The following is a 19,551-nucleotide window of genomic DNA, read 5'->3' as shown; positions in this document are numbered from 1 at the left end:
GTGGCTGTTATTTGGAAATAATAACCGACGTGGAAACAGCTGTGAAGTGATAGAAACTGACTTCAGTTTGGAATTCAGAGACTCGGCAGTGAGAGTAAGGAATTAAGCTTGTTTCCTATTGTTTATAAAATTTACAAAACCCCATTCAAGCTCTCCCTGCTGTTCTGCATTTGCTTAGAGTGGCACTCTTCCGCTTTCAGGAGCTCTCCAGCAGCTAAAGTGGTCCAGCTCCGAGCCAATCACCAGTTCTTAGGTTAGTTCTGAGGCTGAGAGGCGGTGGACTCGGAAATGGTTGAGATGGAATGATTTCCCATAACTGGCGGAGAAGGTGAACTCCCAACTCGATCGCGAAAAACTCGCCAGTGACTTGTGGCGTATGAGACGGCCTTTATTTCTGGGAAAAATGTGATTGGCAGGAAGGGGTTCCCTGAATTCCAATCATCTGCCAGCTTTGATGTGCATAACCGTGTTCAAGCTGGTTGTGGGAAAAGATTTCAATTCATGATACTCTAACAGATCAATAAATCAATCGTATATATTGAGTGCTTACAGTGGGCAGAGAACTGTAAAACACAGCGGAGTAGGTAGACACGTTCCCTATCCAAAAGGAGCTTAAAGTATAGAGGGGGAGGCAGATATTAAAGTAAATTATGGATATGTATGTAAGAGGTGTGAAGCTGAGAGAAAGGTGAATAAAAGGTACAACTCCAAGTGGAAGAGTGATGCAGAAATGGGATGGAGTAGAAGAGATGAGGGTTTAGTTAGGGAAAACCTTTTGGAAGAGATGTGACTTTAATAAGGTTTGGAAGTCAGTCTGTCAGTCAATCACATTTATTGAGCACTTGCTGTGTGCAGGGCACTGTATTAAGCACTTGGGAGAGTACAATATAACAATATAATGATAATGATAATAATGGTGTTTGTCAAGTACTTACTATGTGCCAAGCACTGTTCTAAGAACTGGGGTAGATATAAGGTAATCGGGTTGTCCCACGTGGGGCTCACCGTTTTAATCCCCAATTTACGGATGAGGTAACTGAGGCACAGAGAAGTTAAGTGATTTGTCCGAAGTCACACAGCTGACACAGTCACAAAGTCATGACCTCTGACTCCCAAGCCCATGCTCTTTCTACTAAGCCACGCTGCTTCTATATGACAGACACATTCCCTGCCCACAGTAAGCTTATACTCCAGAGCAGGAGACAGACATTAATATGAATAAATCTAATTACAGATATGTACGTAAGTGCTGTGGGGTCGGCGGGGGGATGAATAAAGGGAGCAATTCAGGACAATGCAAAAGGGAGCTGGAGAAGAGGAAAGGCTTCGTTGGGGAAGGCCTCTTGGAGATGTGTTTTCAGTAAGTCTTTGAAGGAGGGAAGACTAATTGTCGGCTTTGAAGAGGGAGGAAGTTCCAGGCCAGCGGCAGGACGTGGGCAAGAGGTCATGGATAAGATGGACGAGATCGAGGTACAGTGAGTAGGTTGTCATTAGAGAGACTGACAGTCTGTTTTGAAGGGAGAGGCTATTCCAGGCCAGAGGCTGGATGTGGGCGAGGGATCGGTGACAAGATAGACAAGATAAGCCTGAAGAAAAATTGCAGGTTGTTTAAGAGATTGCTTGAAGGGAAACCTGGCTTCTTTACTACTCACAAGTCGGCATTCAGAATCAGTAGACTTTGCACCAAAACATTCTAATGAGCCCCTAACACTTCCTCCTCCAAACTCCTTAAATAATAATAATGTTGGTATTTGTTAAGCGCTTACTATGTGCAGAGCACTGTTCTAAGCGCTGGGGTATACAGGGTAATCAGGTTGTCACACATGAGGCTCACAGTCTTAATCCCCATTTTACAGATGAGGTAACTAAGGCACAGAGAAGTTAAGTGACTTGCCCACAGTCACACAGCTGCCAAGTGGAAGAGAAGGGAATCGAACTCATGACCTCTGACTCCCAAGCCCGTGCTCTTTCCACTGAGCCACTCTGCTTCTCATTCTTAAATAAGAGCACGGGTTTGAAATCGCCACCCACAACCTCCCATGCCGCTATACAGCTAAACAACTGGGCAAACGTTCTTTCTGCTAGAGATAGTGAAATTTGAAATAATCTGGGATTTCCGGGCTTGTCGGTTTCCCGCTCTAAACTGTAAACTCGCTGTGGACAGGGAATGTGTCTGCTCATTCAGTAGTTTTGTACTCTTCCAGGCGCTTAGCAGCGTGGCTCAGTGAAAAGAGCCGGGGCTTGGGAGTCAGAGGTCATGGGTTCGACTCCCGGCTCTGCCACTTGTCAGCTGTGTGACTGTGGGCAAGTCACTTCACTTCTCTATGCCTCACCTCATATGTAAAATGGGGATTAATTGTGAGCCTCACGTGGGACAACCGGATTACCCTGTATCTACCCCAGCGCTTAGAACAGTGCTCGGCACATAGTAAGCGCTTAACAAATACCAACATTATAATTACACATAGTAAGCGCTCCGTAAATATAACTGATGGATTGATTTCTTCACCTTCCACCCCTCCAAGCTGTGCTTCGGATGTGACAACATTCTCCAGGTGTTTAGAAGCAACCTACGGTGAAGAGGAAAAGTGGCATGAATAATACAAAACAACAGATAACGCACGGAGAAGATGGCTTCAGCCACATCTTGGAAACAGGGATGGGGGTGGTGACTTTGGGACCCGTCTGATACCAGAGGCAGGTGGCCCAAATAAGAGTCTGGAGGCAACCATTTTTGTGGACCAAATTGCCACAGCATGGACATATTTGGAGTGGAGGTAAGTTCACGTTTGGTGAGAGTTTCAAATGTCAACAGCGGATTATCCACTCACCTTTAATTAATAATTGATTGCAAGTGCGTTTAGGAATGTGAATGGCCTCAGCAAGACTCCTCGCTATGAGGGAAATCACGCTACAACAGTTCTCTGGCTCTCTCAACACTGTGGATCCAGTCGGCTTGACAATTCCAGGTTGCGAGATCAGACGCTGGTGGACTTAATGCTTCGTACCAATGCTGAGCGGTGCTCAGGGCTAGAAGGGAATCCTAGCTTCGGGAAGGATTCAAATTTCAGGCATCACTCGTCCATCACTCTTCACCTTCATATCACCTCAGCTTCCCGATGGACCGGTTCCCCAATTTCCTTTTCTTTTCCCCTCTCTATCTCTCCTCTCATGTTCCACCCCTTGCTGCCACCTTGAGAGCTGGGCGGTCTCCAGAGGGCAGGAAACGATCAATATTATTATTAAAAATACAATATCATATAGTTAATACATTAATTATAATGTATTAGTATATAACTGATCATAGATAATAAATACGGTATTTACGAAGTGCTTACTATGTGTCATGCACTGTTCTAAATGCTGGAAAATGCTTACTATGTGCAAAGCACTGTTCTAAGATGCGGGCGGGGTGATAAAAGCTGATCGGATTGCCCCATATGGGGCTCACAGTCTTCATCGCCTTTTTACAGATGAGGTAACTGAGGCACAGAGAAGTTAAGTGACTTGCCCAAAGTCACACAGCTGACAATATATTATATTAATATATAATAATGATGTGTTAAGCACTTACTCTTTATCAGGCACTATCCTAAGTGCTGGGGTAGGTATAAGATAATAAGGTAGGACAATGTCCTTGCCTCACATGGGGTTCACTATCTAAGGAAGGGGAAATGGCGTGGTCTAGGGGATAGAGCACAGGCTTGGATGTGAGACAGACCTGGGTTCTAATCCCAGCTCTGCCACTTGTCTGCTGTGTGACCTTGAGCAAGTCACTTCACTTCTCCGTGCCTCAGTTACCTCATCTGTAAAAGCAGGATTAAGACCGTGAGACCCACTGAGGGAAATAGACCGTATTCAACCTGATTAGCTTGCACGTACTCTCCCAAAGTGCTTAGTATAGTGCTTGGCACCCATTAAGTGCTCAATAAATCTGATTAAGAATAATAATCGCTTAACCGCTCTGTGACTCAGTTTCCTCAGCTGAAAAATGAGGATTTAATACATGTTCTCCCTCCACTAGTGGATAGGGCATGGGCCTGGGAGTCAGAAGGATCTGGGATCTAATCCTGATTCCGTCCCTTGTCTGCTGTGTGATCTTGGGCAAGTCACTTCACTTCCCTGTGCCTCAGTTACCGCATCTGTAAAATGGGGATTAAGACTGTGAGTCCTATATGGGGCAGGGACTGCATCCAACCTGATTAGCATATATCCACCTCAGCACTTAGTAGAGTGCCTGGCACAGAGTAAGCGCTTAACAAATGCCACAGTTATTATTATTATTAAACTGTGAGCCCCATGTGGGACAGGGATCATTATGATTAACTTGCATCTACCCCAGTGCTTAGAACAGTGCGTAACACATGGGGTCTTCGAAGCAGGGGAGAGTCATTGTCTGTCGAATATGAGCTGGAGCCCCGCACTAATTGGCTATACCCTGGCTAGAATGACACTTTACGAACTTGGTTGTGCCTGTCTCTCCCTCGAGACTGTAAACTCACTGTGAGCGGGGAATGTGTCTGTTATATTGTTATATTGTACTCTCCCAATTGCTTAGTACAGTGTTCTGCGCAGAGTAAGCGCTCAATAAATAAGATTGATTGGCTGACATGGTAAACACTTACCGAATATCGTTAAAAGAAAAAAAAAATCATAGGACATCTTAGACATCTTTCAGCTTGGAGAAAGGGGCTTCATAAATTCTGATTGGGCTCAAGAACGAAGTTAAGTCCCCAGCAAGGGACACATCTCTCACAGTCGTCTCTGTGTGGTAGAAGCATCTCTGAATTTGCTAGGCATGTGCCCTATCACGCTTCGGCACACCTCTAAAATTCCATATCCCCCCTTTCTTCTCCAATTTACAAACCTTTTAAACGTTAGTAAAGAATTCCTATGTGTGAATCGGTTTCTCCAGGGCATTGCTAAGGAGCACCCTGGTGGTCTCTGGGGACCCCTGATGGCCCTCGAAAACACTGGACCCTCAGAGGAATTTGACACCGAGTGTATTTCACTGCAGGTTCAGAGATCCCTTGCAGTGCAGAGCGACTGTACTGAGTGCTGGAGTACACACAAGACCATCAGTTTGGATACAATCCCTGTCCTACATGGGCCTCAGAGTCACCTGAATTCACCTGAACTCTGGGGGAGCCCTTAGACCTCCCCCCCCACCCATCTGCTTTTTTATGGTATTTATTAAGCACTCACTCTGTGCCAGGCACTGTACTAAACGCTGGGGTAGGCACAAGGTAATCCGTATCCCACAAAGGGCTCGTTGTCTTAGTCCCCAATTTGCAGGTGAGATAACAGAGACACAGAGTAGTTAAGTGACCAACCCAAGGTCACACAACAGGCAAGTGGAGGAGCCAGGATTAGAACCCGGCTCCTCTGACTCCCAGGTCCGTGCTCTATCCGCTAGGCGACACAACTTCTCTATTTGCCCCAGGATCATCGTGTCCTCGTCCCAGGACACCAAGGACACCATTCTGAGCCGTGGACAACTCAGCAACAGGAGCCGAAGTAGAGGGAGACTGGTGCTTAAAAGATGTAAAGGCGACTAATGTCATATCTGGACCAGTGAGGAGATGAAACAAAGACCGGGCTCTCCTGGCTGTCCTTTCTGGACATAAAGACTGTCCAGCTGTTGCTTAGTGGACAATATTGAGACCGAGACTTCCCCCACGACATGGAGAAGCAAGCCCAGACGGCGGACAAGGTACCATTTATGCTACATTTGACTGCAAATTCAGGTTCTGCAGCTCGTTACTGCCTCGATGTTGATGTGAACATGCCTTCTAGCCCATTCTGAGGTATTTATGCTCCTGGCATTATTTTAGTTCAAACAATTCACTGTGTCGAAGTCAGTTTCTCATGATCCGCCTTTTTACATCCAAGGAATTATTCACGATTAACAAATGTTTGAACTGGGATTGACCATTCCACCCTCTGGGAACCACATGGGACATTTACCTGACTCTCTCTTGAGGCCCCTGTAGACTTAAAGAAGATGGAGTGTGGCCTGGGGATGAACTCAATGCAGAAGGCCGTTGCTCAGGTCTTACCTTTAGAGAAGGTGAGCTTTGTTTGCTTTGTTGTAAACCAGATAGGAAAGGTAGTCCTCTGATATGAGCAGATAAAAGAACAATCCACCACAACTTTAGTTCCACCCGAATGGAGAGATCAATAAGAAATCTATTTTGGACAGGAAGAGCCCTCTAGAAAACCTCAACACTTTCCATTGGGTTTGCTCCATGGAAAGGAAGTGGATCGAAATGGAAGAATGCAGATCAGATTGTTTTGAAAAGATAGTTTCTCGGCCCTTCCAGGGTACGTTGACAAATCACATTCTATTCACTGCTGCTCCATCACTGACCAAATTGAAATAAAAACTGGGGTTTCAGTGGCTCTCTTAGAAAAATTAGAATAAATGAACTGGTCCCAGAAGGAGGCAGGATGCCAGAAAAAGAAGATCATGCTGACCTGGTTTGAATGCCTTATCCTTGGTAGTTATCAGGCAAATCATTAAAGATGAGGAAAGCAATCTTCCCCAACTCAGGTTTAAAGAAAAAAGATGAAATCTCTCTGCCTGGACTCTCCTGAGCTCTTGGGAGAGGACAGTGGAGTTAAAAGACACGATCACAGCCTTCAGGGAGCTTACAATCGAGAAGCAGCGTGGCTCAGTGGAAAGAGCACGGGCTTTGGAGTCAGGGCTCATGAGTTCGAATCCCAGCTCTGCCACTTGTCGGCTGTGTGACTGTGGGCGAGTCACTTAACTTCTCTGTGCCTCAGTTCCCTCATCTGTAAAATGGGGATTAAGACTGTGAGCCCCACGTGGGACAACCTGATTCCCCTATGTCTACCCCAGCGCTTAGAACAGTGCTCGGCACATAGTAAGCGCATAACAAATACCAGTGGAGACACAAAAGCAGCATGGTGTAGTAAGTAGATAGAACATGGGCCTGGGAGTCAGAAGGCCATCGGTCCTAATCCCGGCTGCTAGTCTCTCATCTGTTTGTCTGCTACTTGTGTGCTGTGTGGTCTTGAGCGAGTCACTTCTCTTCTCTGTGCCTCAGTTATCTGTAAAATGGAGATTAAGGCTGTGCGCTCCATTCATTCATTCGTTGTCGTATTTATTGAGCTCTTACCGTGTGCAAAGCACTGAGCTAAGCACTTGTACAGTACAACAACAAACAGACATATTCCCTGCCCACAGTGAGCTCACGGTCTCGAGGACAGGAACTATGTCCAACCCAATTTGCTTCTATCCACCTCAGTGCTTAGTACAGTGCCTGGCACGTAGTAAGCGCTTCACAAATACCATTACTATTATTAAAATAAAGATAAAAATAAATTACAAATACAGAGGTGGAAGAAGAGAATGGGGAAAAGATATGTGATTCAGTAATTGCTTAAATAAAAGTATTTACATACTCTATTACTTCTAGACCGTGAGCCCATTGTGGGCAGGGATTGTCCCTATTTGTTCCTGAATTGTACGTCCCAAGCACTCAGTACAGTGCTTTGCACATAGTAAGCGCTCAATAAATACGATTGAAAGAATGAATACTTAACCACTTTCAAGGGTGATTATGTGTGCATATGTGCTGTGGTAGAAGTTATGGGGAATATAACCAGGAGATAAAAAGAGTTGCCTCTCTTCCGCCACGCAAATTCGATGTTTCCTGGAGTCGGATCCAAAACACACATCCAGTGCAGAGCTTGAAAATTCAAAGAGTCTGATGGCGGCCCTTGAAAATCCTGAATGAGCATCTCCTGAGGTAAAAGTTCGGTCCAGCCAGTCTCTGCGGAAGCTACCGGCTGTCTGATGACAGCGGATGGGCTTGACTAGTTTTCAGAATGCAGCAAATCCAAGGGGAAGGGCATCCATCTGCGGAGACAATGATGAGAGATATGTCCCTTGCTGGTGACTAAACTTTATTCCTGAGCCCAGGGAAAACAGAGCAGTGAGGAGGTCTCACTGTCGCACATGAAGGCCGAGTCGAGGGACTCAGAAACACGGGGCAGGCCAGCGACTGGTGGATGTTCACAGAGAAGGACAAGTTATATCACCTGAAAAATAGGACCGAGTCATCAGTAAATGAGGAAAAAATTCACAGTACAAGGAAATGCCATTAGCAGACATGTGCTGCGCTTTGGGTATCGGTCAGCAGACAAATTGAAATGAGAGAGGAAAAAAAATGGGATTGCCTGTGAGTAGGAACATTATGCAGGAAAAATGATGCCAGCCAAAAACGCTGCTCCTTGGTGGTAATCAGGGGAGGGAGGGCAGGGGCTAAGGTAAATTCCTGAATCAGTGATGAGGAAAGAACAAAGAGCAGTCACCTTCATCAGATGTGTCTGTTCTGTGTATGTGATTGTGTGCCTTTGTGTGTCTGAGTGCGTGAGCATATAGAACCATGTACTGCTGCGGAATGTTTCTGTGCTTCTGCAATTTTTGCGCCTATACGCATGTGCTTCTATCGTGTGTTTTTTAAATTGTATTTCTTAAGCGCTTACTATGTCCCAGGCACTGTAATAATAATAATAATAATGTTGGTATTTGTTAAGCGCTTACTATGTGCAGAGCACTGTTCTAAATGCTGGGGTAGATACAGGGTAATCAGGTTGCCCCACTTGAGGCTCACAGTTAATCCCCATTTTACAGATGAGGTAACTGAAGCACAGAGAAGTTAAGTGACTTGCCCACGGTTACACAGCTGATGAGTGGCAGAGCCGGGATTCGAACCCATGACCTCTGGCTCCCAAGCCCGGGCTCTTTCCACCGAGCCACGCTGCTGGGATAGATACATGCTGATCGGGTTGGACACAGTCCCTGTCCCACTTGAGGCTTCCAGTCTAAATCCTCATTTTGCAGATGAGATAACTGAGGCACAGAGAAGTCAAGTGACTTGCCCAAGTTCACCCAGCAGACAGGTGTCAGAGTTGGAATTAGAACCCAGATTCTCCTGACTCCCAGGCCCCCGCTTTATCCACTAGACCATGCTGCCTCGTGTTCTATGTTGCTCTGTTTTTGTTCTTTGAGTCTTCAGGCTCCTCTCCTGGGCTGTAACTCCTCCTACCCTCACCTCAGGCTCCTGCACTTTCAAAGAACTCCTAAATTTCACCTTCCCTGATTTCCCATCGCTCCGAGGCATATCGATCCATTGGCTAGTATTCTTCCCCTTCCTCAGCAATCATGTAAATATACATATTAATTTATTTATTCCTATTTATTCTACTATTCCATCCTGGTATATTTGTTCTACTCCTTTTCTGATGCTGATTCCTTCTACGATTTGCAAATATATTTATCGGTCTGTCTTTGCCGATAGATTACCAGGTCCCTGAGAGCAGGAAACCTGTGTCTTATGCTTTTGTTTTACTTTCTTCAGCTCTTACTTGAGCTCTTACTTGAGCTGTTTCTTGTGTTGCACTCAGCCGGTGAGCAATAAAAACCATTCTCACCACCACCACTACCTGCAGTAGTAGATTGAGTGATTCTGTGGTCAGAGAGTCGAAAGCCGGTTTGAGTTTCTTAGGAATTTGGATTTTAAATGTCATTGGAAATAGGAGATTGGCAACCAAGGCTCACCCTCCATCTTTCATGATTCCTTCCATGCAGATTTACCCATCTCCATTTGCCTCCTCTTTTTTGAAAACACCACTCCAGTAAAATACTGTTGAGTTTGAGGAAACGTGGAAGTCAGTGAGTTAGAAATCTGTCAAAATTCAGCCTTGATGGCCTTTCTGAGTCTCATTGTTCTCTGTAGAATACACTCCTATTCTCCTAGGGTTGGTGGAAGGTCACCTGGGGAAGGAAATAGGGGGAGATAAACTACACAATAAAATCTTCTGTTCAGAAGTATAAAGCCATATTCCGCTCGCTCCCTTCCAACATCCCCAAGAACCTCCTGCCTAACTGCAGCCAGAGTAACATTTTTTATGACCTTCAGTTAGCACTTCTGTCTCTCAGCCCCTCCCACCTCCGTGAGCAAGGGGCCAAGTCAGGACCCAGTGCGTGGTCACAAAAGCTTCTGTTTACCTCTGGAACGAAACATCAGGGCCTTTTTAGTTCTCCTGAATGAGGATCCAGGTTTCCCCAATTTATTTAAAACTATTATAAGTCCAGATCTCTCCCGTCTGCGTACTTTCTCTCTTCTTTGGCAACCACAGACATTGAGCCATATAATAGCCAGACCGGAGTCTATCTGGAACCCTGAGGTAAGATAGACACCCCCATCCCGGGGCGGGTCTCTGAGTTGGCAGTACCAGGAAAGAGCCTGTCAATGTTAAAAATAGAAAAGCGGAACAGCTCCAACACTCTTTTATGGCAGACACCCAGACCCATTTTATGTAGAGGATTTTATGCCTTTAAACTTTTAAGCCTTTTGAACTTTCTTCCAATGTTAGGCGGTTACTGAAATCTCTGAGCCATTTATGAGAGAGGGAAAGTGAGGGAGAGAAAGACAGTAAAGAGAAAATCCTCCAAGCAGTTTAACTGTTTGGTTCCTTTTACCACTAGATCGAGGGCAGATGCTGAAGGATTTTTTTCTTCACGATGAATTCAGATGAGCATTCCTGACAGAAATTTCAGTAGGTGAGAGAACCTGATCCCATTTCCAGTCTCTCCTCCCGAATGCTTAGTAAAGTGCCCTGCACACAGTTAATGCTCAATAAATACCATTGATTGATCGAAAGAAGGCCAATGATGCATAGAAGAGAGGGGGCTGAAAGTTTCTGTGATGGAGTTGCAAGGAAGAACGTAAGGTTTTCTACCTGTTGATGAGTGGTGTCCAGTCATCTGGTTTGATACTGACGAGCTGGACCACCCCCAACTCTGTCCAATTCAGATATAACAATCCCTGGGGTATTTGCAAAGTGATTACTACTTGCCAGGCACTGTACTAAGCTCTGGAATAGATATAAGCAAATCTGGTTGGACACAGTCCCTGTCCCACAGGGGATTCACATTCTCAACCCCCATTTTATAGGTGAGGTAACTGAGTCACAGAGAAGCGAAGTGACTTATCCAAGGTCACAGAGCAGGCAAGGGGTGGAGCAGGGATAAGAACCCATGACCTACTGACTTTCAGGCCTGTGCTCCCTCCACTATACCATGCTGCTTTTCCTCATTTCGTACTTGTGAGAATCTTCACTGACGACCTTACAGGATCACGGTGGACAGTAGAAGGAGAAGTACTTCATTTAGGATAGCGTGGCTATTTATTTATGTATCCAGAGTAATGTCTGTCTCTTCCTCTAGACTGTAAGCTTGTTGTGGGCAGGGAATGTGTCCGCTTACTGTGATATTGTTAGAACGATAAACTCTCCTAAGTGCTTAGTACGATCCTTTGCACAGAGTAAGCGCTCAATAAATACGATTGAATGAATGAACAGTGAAAAGCGCGGGTGCCGAGGAGTCAGAGGACCTGGGTTCTAATCCCATCTCTACGTGACCCCGGGCCTGTCATTCAATTTCTCTGCACCTCAGCTGCCTCATCTTTAAAATGGAGATTAAATCCTACGCCCTCCTATTTAGACAATGAGCTCCGTGGGGGACAGGGACTGTGTCCAACCTGATTGTCTTTTAGTGCTTAGTACAGTGTTTTGCACATAGTAAGCACTTAACAGGTACCTTAAAAAAACACACATCGTAACAGTAGTGGTAGAAGCTGTAAGCACATTCTGGGCAGGGAATTTGCCCGCTATATTGATATATTATACTCTCCCAAGTGCTTAGTGCAGGGCTTTGCACACAGCAAGCGCTCAGCGAATACGATCGATTGATTGCTAGTAGTAGTATGCATTAAACACCTATTATGCCCCAAACGCTAGCCACAATCCCCCCAAAAAGTACCTAGATGAGAATTAGACCCAGTCCTTGTCCCTCAAGGGAATCACAGTCTAAGAATAAGAGATGGAGGGTTGCTGCCAGAAAGACAAGAGAAGGTGCAAAAATAAAAAATAAAACCCAGAAAAAACAGCAAAAGAGAGACAAAAATAAATAGCATAGGAGGTTAATGCTCTTCACTACGAGGCAGAACCGTTCAAACCTTGACAACATCCGCTGCCGCAGCAATCCCAAGGAAGTCCTACAGTTTCAGAAGGCATTCTGCCATTTTGTCTTCCCCCTGCTGTGGGGGAGAGACGGAGGGACCCGATGCTACTGCCACCAGGTTTAATCCAAGAATTTATCCTATCCTGTCTTGATTACTGCGTCAGCCTCCTTGCTGACCTCCCTCCCTCCTGCCTCTCCCCAGTTCAGTCCATACTTCACTCTGTTACCTGGATCATTTTTTTACATAATTGTTCTGTCCATATTTCCCCACTCCATCCACCTGCATCAAACAGAAACTCCTTACCACAGGTTTTGAAACACTCAATCACCTTAGTCCTTCCTCCCTGATTTCCTACTACAACTCAGTCCCAACAATTCACTCTTCTAATACCATAATGTCCTCTATATCACCATCGACCCCTCGACCGCGTCCTGCCTCTGGCCTGCAACTCCCTCCCCCTTCACATCCGCCGCATGATTACTCTTCCCACCTATAAAGCCATATTAAAAGCCCATCGCCCCTGAGAGGCTTCCCTGACTAACCCCTCATTTCCTCTTCTTCCACTCCCTTCTGCATCACCTTTGAACTTGGATTTACACCCATCATTCACCGCTTCCTCGGCCCCACATCACTTACGTACATGTGCGTAATATACTTACTGATGTCAGCGTCTGTCTCCCCCGTAGACTGTAAGCTCGAATGTGACTACCAGCTCTCTTATGCTGTACTCTCCCAAGCACTTAGTATGGTGCTCTGCACAAAGTAAGTGCTCAATAAATATTATCGATTGACTGATGATGATGAGAATGGTAGGAGTGGCGGCTGGATGGTGTATCGCTTTTTCCCCAAGTCTCCATCTAGAGAGCTAAAATTTCATCATGTGGCTAATGCTATTTGTGCTTGAGCCATTCAAGAAATACCACTACTAACAGAAACATCTCCCACTGATTCGGCTCTCTATTCTCTAGTCTGATTCGGCTGGGTTCTAATCCCAGCTCTGCGTGACCCTGGGCCTGTCATTTAATTTCTCTGCGCCTCAGCTGTCTCATCTTTAAAATGGAGATCAAACCCTTCTCCCTCCTACTTAGACAATGAGCCCCGTGGGGGACAGGGACTGTGTCCAACCTGATTGTCTTTTAGTGCTTAGTACGGTGTTTTGCACATAGTAAGCACTTAACAGGTACCTTAAAACAACACATCGTAACAGTAGTGATAGAAGCTGTAAGCACATTATGGGCAGGGAATCCTGCCATCAAGTACCTGATCGACAGGTAGCATTTTGAATCCTTCAATAGGGTGACCCCCACTGTGCGGATTCCCTGAGTGTCTGACCCCAGAACGTAGGCACGTGAATGATAGAATGGAGTGGGAGGCCGAAAGCTCCTGGTCCCCCCGTCCATCAAGCTAACGCCTAGACCAATCAGAAGGAGCACATAATAATAATCTTGGTATTTGTTAAGCACTTACTATGTGCAGAGCACTGTTCTAAGCGCTGGGGTAGATACAGGATAATCAGGTTGTCCCACGTGAGGCTCACGGCCTTAATCCCCATTTTACAGATGAGGTCACTGAGGCACAGAGAAGTGAAGTGACTTGCCCACAGTCACACAGCTGACAAGTGGCAGAGTTGGGATGAGACGGTAATCCCATAACCCAACTGGCTTTTCCACTGGAATTGAGCCGCTCTTCAGTGAGGTTGTTGGAGTTGTATGGGTGACTGAGTCCTGGATATTAGATCCTGGAAGGGCCTCGAGGTTGGATGGTATCTAGCGCTCACTTTGCTTCTCCTCATGCTCAGGATAGTGTTTTTCACCGTAGGAGTTCAGTGAAGACTTGCTGATGGACCGACTTCCTGTAAAATGAATTTTCTGCCGTTTAGTCGCTAATCTCACACTCTATTCTTTTCAGTTGATAAATTGCCCAGTAGAATCTCATGCATTTCCCAACACTTGCATCATTACTTTAGTGAGTTATTGAACAGGAAAATTGTGTTCATGTGGAGAAAAGAGTAAACAAAGTAGCCGCTCAATTCATATCAGGCTACTGATAGTAATGAATCTATAAAGTAGTAAACTCTCAGAGTTTTCTTCTTCCTGGAGCATCTATCGTTATTACCTTTATTAGTAATCTCATTATTAGGGCATTTGTTAAGTGCTTACTATGTGTCAAACACTGCTCTTAGCCCTGAGGTAAATACAAGTTAATTGGGTTGGACAGTCTCTCTAGACTGTAAACTCGTTGTGGGCAGGGATTTGGTCTGTTATATTGTACTTTCCCAAGCGCTTAGTACAGTGCCCTGCACACAGTAAGCAATTAGTAAATATACCACTGACCCACGTAGGGCTGACAGTCTAAGTACGGGGGACGAACAGGCATTTAATCTCTATTTTACAGATGAAGAAAGTGAGGCCCAGAGAAGTTGAATGACTTGCCCAAAGTCAAGCAAGAGGCAACTGGCACAACCGGAGTTGAAACTCAGGTCTTCTAACTCTCAGGCCCTGTGCTTTTTCCACTAGGCCGTGTTGCTTTGTTAGCAACTATCATTTTTGCATCAGTCTGCATATTCCACTGGCTCAACCATTTTTCCTCCGCTTGTTCATGACACAGGGGCTTTGGTTTTTAATCAAATTACTCTGTCTTCCAGGAGTGCTTCACGGATAGCGAATTTCGGGTGGACCAGTTTCTCATCCAGTGGGTTTCCTCAGGAGCTGATACAGTTGAGAAACTCGTGAATATGAGACAGCATTATGAGAGTGGGTTCCTGGATGGAGAAGGGCAAAGCATGAATGGTGATGACGGTGATTACGGTAGTTGTTAAACGCTTTGTGCCCCGATTAGCCTGTAAGCCCGTCAGAGGGCAGGGACTGTCTCTGTCTGTTGTCGATTTGTACATTCCAAGCGCTTAGTACAGTACTCTGCACATAGTAAGCGCTCAATACTATTGAATGAAGCACTGCTCTAAGCGCTGGGGTAGATACAGGGTAATCAGGTTGTCCTTCGTGGGGCTTACAGTCTTAATCCCCATTTTACAGACGAGGGAACTGAGGCACAGAGAAGTTAAGTGGCTTGCCCAAGATGACACAGCCGACAAGTGGCGGAGCCGAGATTAGAATCCACATCCTCTGACTCCCGGGTCCGTGCTCCTTCCACCAAGCCACGCTGCTTCTCAGGAACTGAACACTTGTGTCCCGTGGTGAAAAATCCACTCCCCCGCATGAAGCCCCTTCTGGATAAGGAGCATCCCTCGATCCAAGAGACCACTCAGTGGATCAATATTGAGCATCTGCTGTAGGCAGAGCACTGTACTAAGCACATGGAGTGCACAGAAGACCTGGTTTCTGCTCTGAGGACACTGACAATCCACTGGGAGAAAAAAGTAGATGTAAATTATCTACAGATAGTGGGAGCAAGAGGAAGAAAGATGGTACAACTGTTAATAGTGAGAATACTTAACTTCTCTGTGCCTCAGCCTCCTCATCTGTAAAATGGGGATTAAACCTGCAAATCCCATGTGAGACCTGGATTGTGTCCAAACTGATTGTCTTGTATCTACCCCAGCTCTACAGTGCCTGACACGTAGTAAGCACTTAACAAATGTCATCATGATTATATGACCTTGAGTATAGACATGTTCATTCATTCAATAGTATTTATTGAGCGCTTACTATGTGCAGAGCACTGTACTAAGCGCTTGGAATGTACAAATCGGTAACAGATAGAGACAGTCCCTGCCATATATATATGATTATACATATACATGATTATATGACCTTGATTATAGACATGAATATATATATATCTATATAGTTATATAGATATATATAAACATACACATGGATGCATTCAATTTCTTAGAATCAAAATGGTTGAGACTGGGTGTATATGGATAGAGAAGCAGTGAGGCCTAGTGGATAGAGCATAGGCTGGACATCAGACTGACTTGGGTTCTAATCCCAGCTCCACCACTTGTCTGTTGTGTGACCTTGGGAAAGTCACTTCCCTTCCTCTGTGCCTCAGTTATCTCATCTGTAAAATGGGGATTGACTGTGAGCCCCAAGTGAGACATGGACCGTGTCCAATCTGAGCAGCTTGCATCTACGCCGTGCTTAGTACGGTGCCTGGCACAGAGTAAGCAATTAGCAAATGTCAATTAATTAAAAAAAAACATTTTAAAGAGTTAAACTCCTAAACAGTTGAGGAAGCCTTCCTGGAGGACCTGGGTTTTTAAGAGGGCTTTAAAGTCCCTAAAGAGAAGCAGCATAGACTAATGGGTAGAGCATGGGGCTGGGAGTTAAAAGGACCTGGGTTCTAATCCTAGCCCTTCCTCTTGTCTGCTATGTAATCTTGGGCAAGACAGTTAACTTCTCTGTGTCTCAGTTACCTCATCTCTAAAATGGCGATTAAGACTGTGAGCCCTGGGTGGGACAGAAACCTGGGCCAAACGGATTATCTTGTATCTACCTCACTGCTTAGTAGAGTGCCTGCACATAGTGAGCACTTAAAAATACCATTTAAAAATGTAACCTGGTGGATTTGAAAGGAGAAATAAGAGCCTCAGTTGACCTCCTAAAAGCCAAGAAATGACTTGCAGAGAAGCAGAGTGGCTCAGTGGAAAGAGCCCCGGCTTCGGAGTCAGAGGTCATGGGTTCAAATGCCGGCTCTGCCATTTGTCAGCTGTGTGACTGTGGGCGAGTCACTTCACTTCTCTGTGCCTCAGTTCCCTCATCTGTAAAATGGGGATTAACTGTGAGCCTCAAGGGGGACGACCTGATTACCCTGTATCTCCCCCAGCGCTTAGGACGGTGCTCTGCACATAGTAAGCGCTTAACAAATGCCAACATTTTATTCCAGTAGAAATTAGAATCCAACAAAAAGCTGACAGGGTGTGTGTCTACCAATTCTCTTACATTGTCCTCTCCCAAGAGCTAGGTTCAATGCTCTGCACATAGTAAGCACTCAATAAATACAATTGATTGACCGACGGATGAGGTGAATGTGTGTGAATGTGACTGGAGCCAAGGACAGTTCTGAGGCAAGGCTACAGGCTGCGTGGCCTAATGGCATTTGAACATTGATTTGCAGACTCTGAAACAGGCATCCATCTTCCCTGGACAGGTTTAGGGTAATCTGACCTGCAAACAGTGGGATCGACCGGTTGACATCTTGAAATCCTCTACTCAAGGAGACCTTGAGTTCTTTCTAATTCCAGGATACTGTGATGGCTGCCTAGAAATATCAGACATGAATAATTATGCCACATTGGTCATAATAACATTAACATACTTGCCCGCTAACATTTCATCACTTCTCTTCTTCATTCAGCAGATGAAGGTGTGAATTTCCCCCACACTTTACTTCTATTCTCATCTGTAGCAGCTAAATTTTTATTGATTTTTATCAATGGACTCATCCCAAAGTCTGCAGTATTCAAGAGTTATAACGGGAACTTCGTAGAGCTGTGGCACTGAATCACGTACCATTGTAAACAATTAACCAATTGCTTGAAAAAACACGTTCACTCCTCCCAACGGTTTCCAAGATTAACCTTGGGTGAAGTGCTCCATTTCTAACCACCCACCCACCAAGTGAACATTAATCCTGAGAAGCGATCAATATCTGCAAGTGTGATGCTGCTATTAGGAACAGGATGTGTGATGTGTATGTTTCCCTCCCACCTAAAAATACCGATTCCCAAAGGGTAGGGCCTACACTGTTGCTTGGAGGCAAGGGCTGGATCAGTTAAACCGTGAAGTTCCCTCTAGAGCTGGGATTCTACTTTCGCATTGGACAACGTTCAGGAGCGAGTAGGTGTTGGTTCCATAATAGAAGGCAGAGCCAACAGAAACAAAAGCAACAAACGATTGAGCTGGAAGGAAGAGAGGAAATGGAATTGTACATCTCTTTTCAAAGTCATCCAGATGGAAGAAATTCCCTTCTAAGTCCCGATATACTGTTACCGAGTCTTCCAAGATTGTGAAAATTATGGATGATATTTCAGCAGGAGCTGAATTCTCCCAAACTTAACCATTCAGCCATTTTCCCATTTGCATCTTCATGTTTTTCTGAGAATAAAATATCCTCGGATAATATCCAATAAACAACCACACGTGAAACCAACCTGTCCTGCATAAAAGAGAGAGGGCCTCATTAAGCGGCCTTCTACTTCGGAAAATGAGAGAGAACTGGATGAGTCCTAGCAGAGGCCTTATTTTACGACACACTAGAGAAAGGTATATATTCTACTACTGAGGTTTGATTATATAACTAACCCAAAAGTCTGTTCTGAGGGCCTCAAGATCTGCTAGTTAGAATGGCACCAAATCCGAGGAAATACCAGGCGGACCAGTGAAATGAAAGCTCAGGAAAGGTTATAGCACACATTCAAATCCTTAGGGCCCATCTGTCCGACCACCATTTTCCATTTTCTTCCTCCAACTCTACCCCATTTAGAAATATTTAGTAACTGAACCTGGAAAAATGCTTTCAGAGGCTTTGGTGAAGGCTGATTTTGTTGACTGCAAGTGGTACAACTTATACGGCAAGATGACATGGCGATGGAGCGGAGCAGTCTAGTTGAAAGAGCCCAAGCTTTTAGGTGCTGTTCCAGGCTTGACCATTTGCTTTTTTGTGATTTGGGGCGTTTAACTTATAATAATGTCGGTATTTGTTAAGCGCTTACTATGCGTAGAGCACTGTTCTAAGCGCTGGGGTAGATACAGGGTAATCAGGTTGTCCCACGTGAGGCTCACAGTCTTAACCCCCATTTTACTGATGAGGTAACGGAGGCACAGAGAAGTTAAGTGACTTGCTCACAGACACACAGCTGACAAGTGGCAGAGCAGGGATTCGAACCCATGACCTCTGACTCCCAAGCCCAGGCTCTTTCCACTGAGCCATGCTGTGCCCTCCCCTGGAAAATGGGAATTCTAAACCTGTTCTTGCACCTCCTTAGACTGTGAGCCTCATGTGGGACAGAGACTGTGTCCCGCCTGATTATCTCCTATCTACCTCAGAGTTTAGTACAGTGCTTGGCACGTAGTAAGCGCGTAACAAATACTGCAGGTATTAGTAGTAGTAGTAGTATTTTTTTCTTCACATCCTCTTTGGAATGTCCCATCTTCTGTCATGAAGTCATTCTGGTCGTTCTATAGAGTTTTCTTGGTATATTTATGGAAGTAGTTTGCCATTGTCTTCTTCCACACAGGGAAAACTTGAGTCTCTGCCGTTGTAATTTGATACATGTTTTGATCACTTGATCATCCACCTTTGACTCTTTCCCATGCCGCTGCTGCCCACCATTACTCTGGATTTAGTTGCAACTTTTCGGGGAATCAAGGAGACCGAAGCTATGCCTTCTGTAGAGAACCCAACTGAACCCTTTCAAGAGAGAAAGTCACGGATTCTCTTTTCCCTCCTCCTCCGATTCCTTCACTTTTCCCCTTCCTCCTTCTCTTCTTCCACTTTCATGTCTTTTTCTATTTTTCTTTCTCCTCCT

The 19,551-nt window shown here is 45.2% G+C and overlaps 1 long non-coding RNA gene across 1 annotated transcript; it reads left to right on the top strand.

The window, feature by feature from the left end:
* LOC114815209 lies at positions 1–18,177 on the top strand. Its single transcript, XR_003762978.2, has 4 exons — positions 1–94; positions 2,526–2,777; positions 5,444–5,713; positions 17,379–18,177. It is a non-coding gene; the product is annotated as an uncharacterized LOC114815209 (long non-coding RNA).
* Positions 18,178–19,551: the final 1,374 nt, after the last annotated feature.

Source organism: Ornithorhynchus anatinus, chromosome 11, assembly GCF_004115215.2.
Source record: "Ornithorhynchus anatinus isolate Pmale09 chromosome 11, mOrnAna1.pri.v4, whole genome shotgun sequence".
In the NCBI taxonomy this organism is placed as follows: domain Eukaryota; kingdom Metazoa; phylum Chordata; class Mammalia; order Monotremata; family Ornithorhynchidae; genus Ornithorhynchus; species Ornithorhynchus anatinus.
This window is presented reverse-complemented; position numbering and strand designations above follow the sequence as displayed.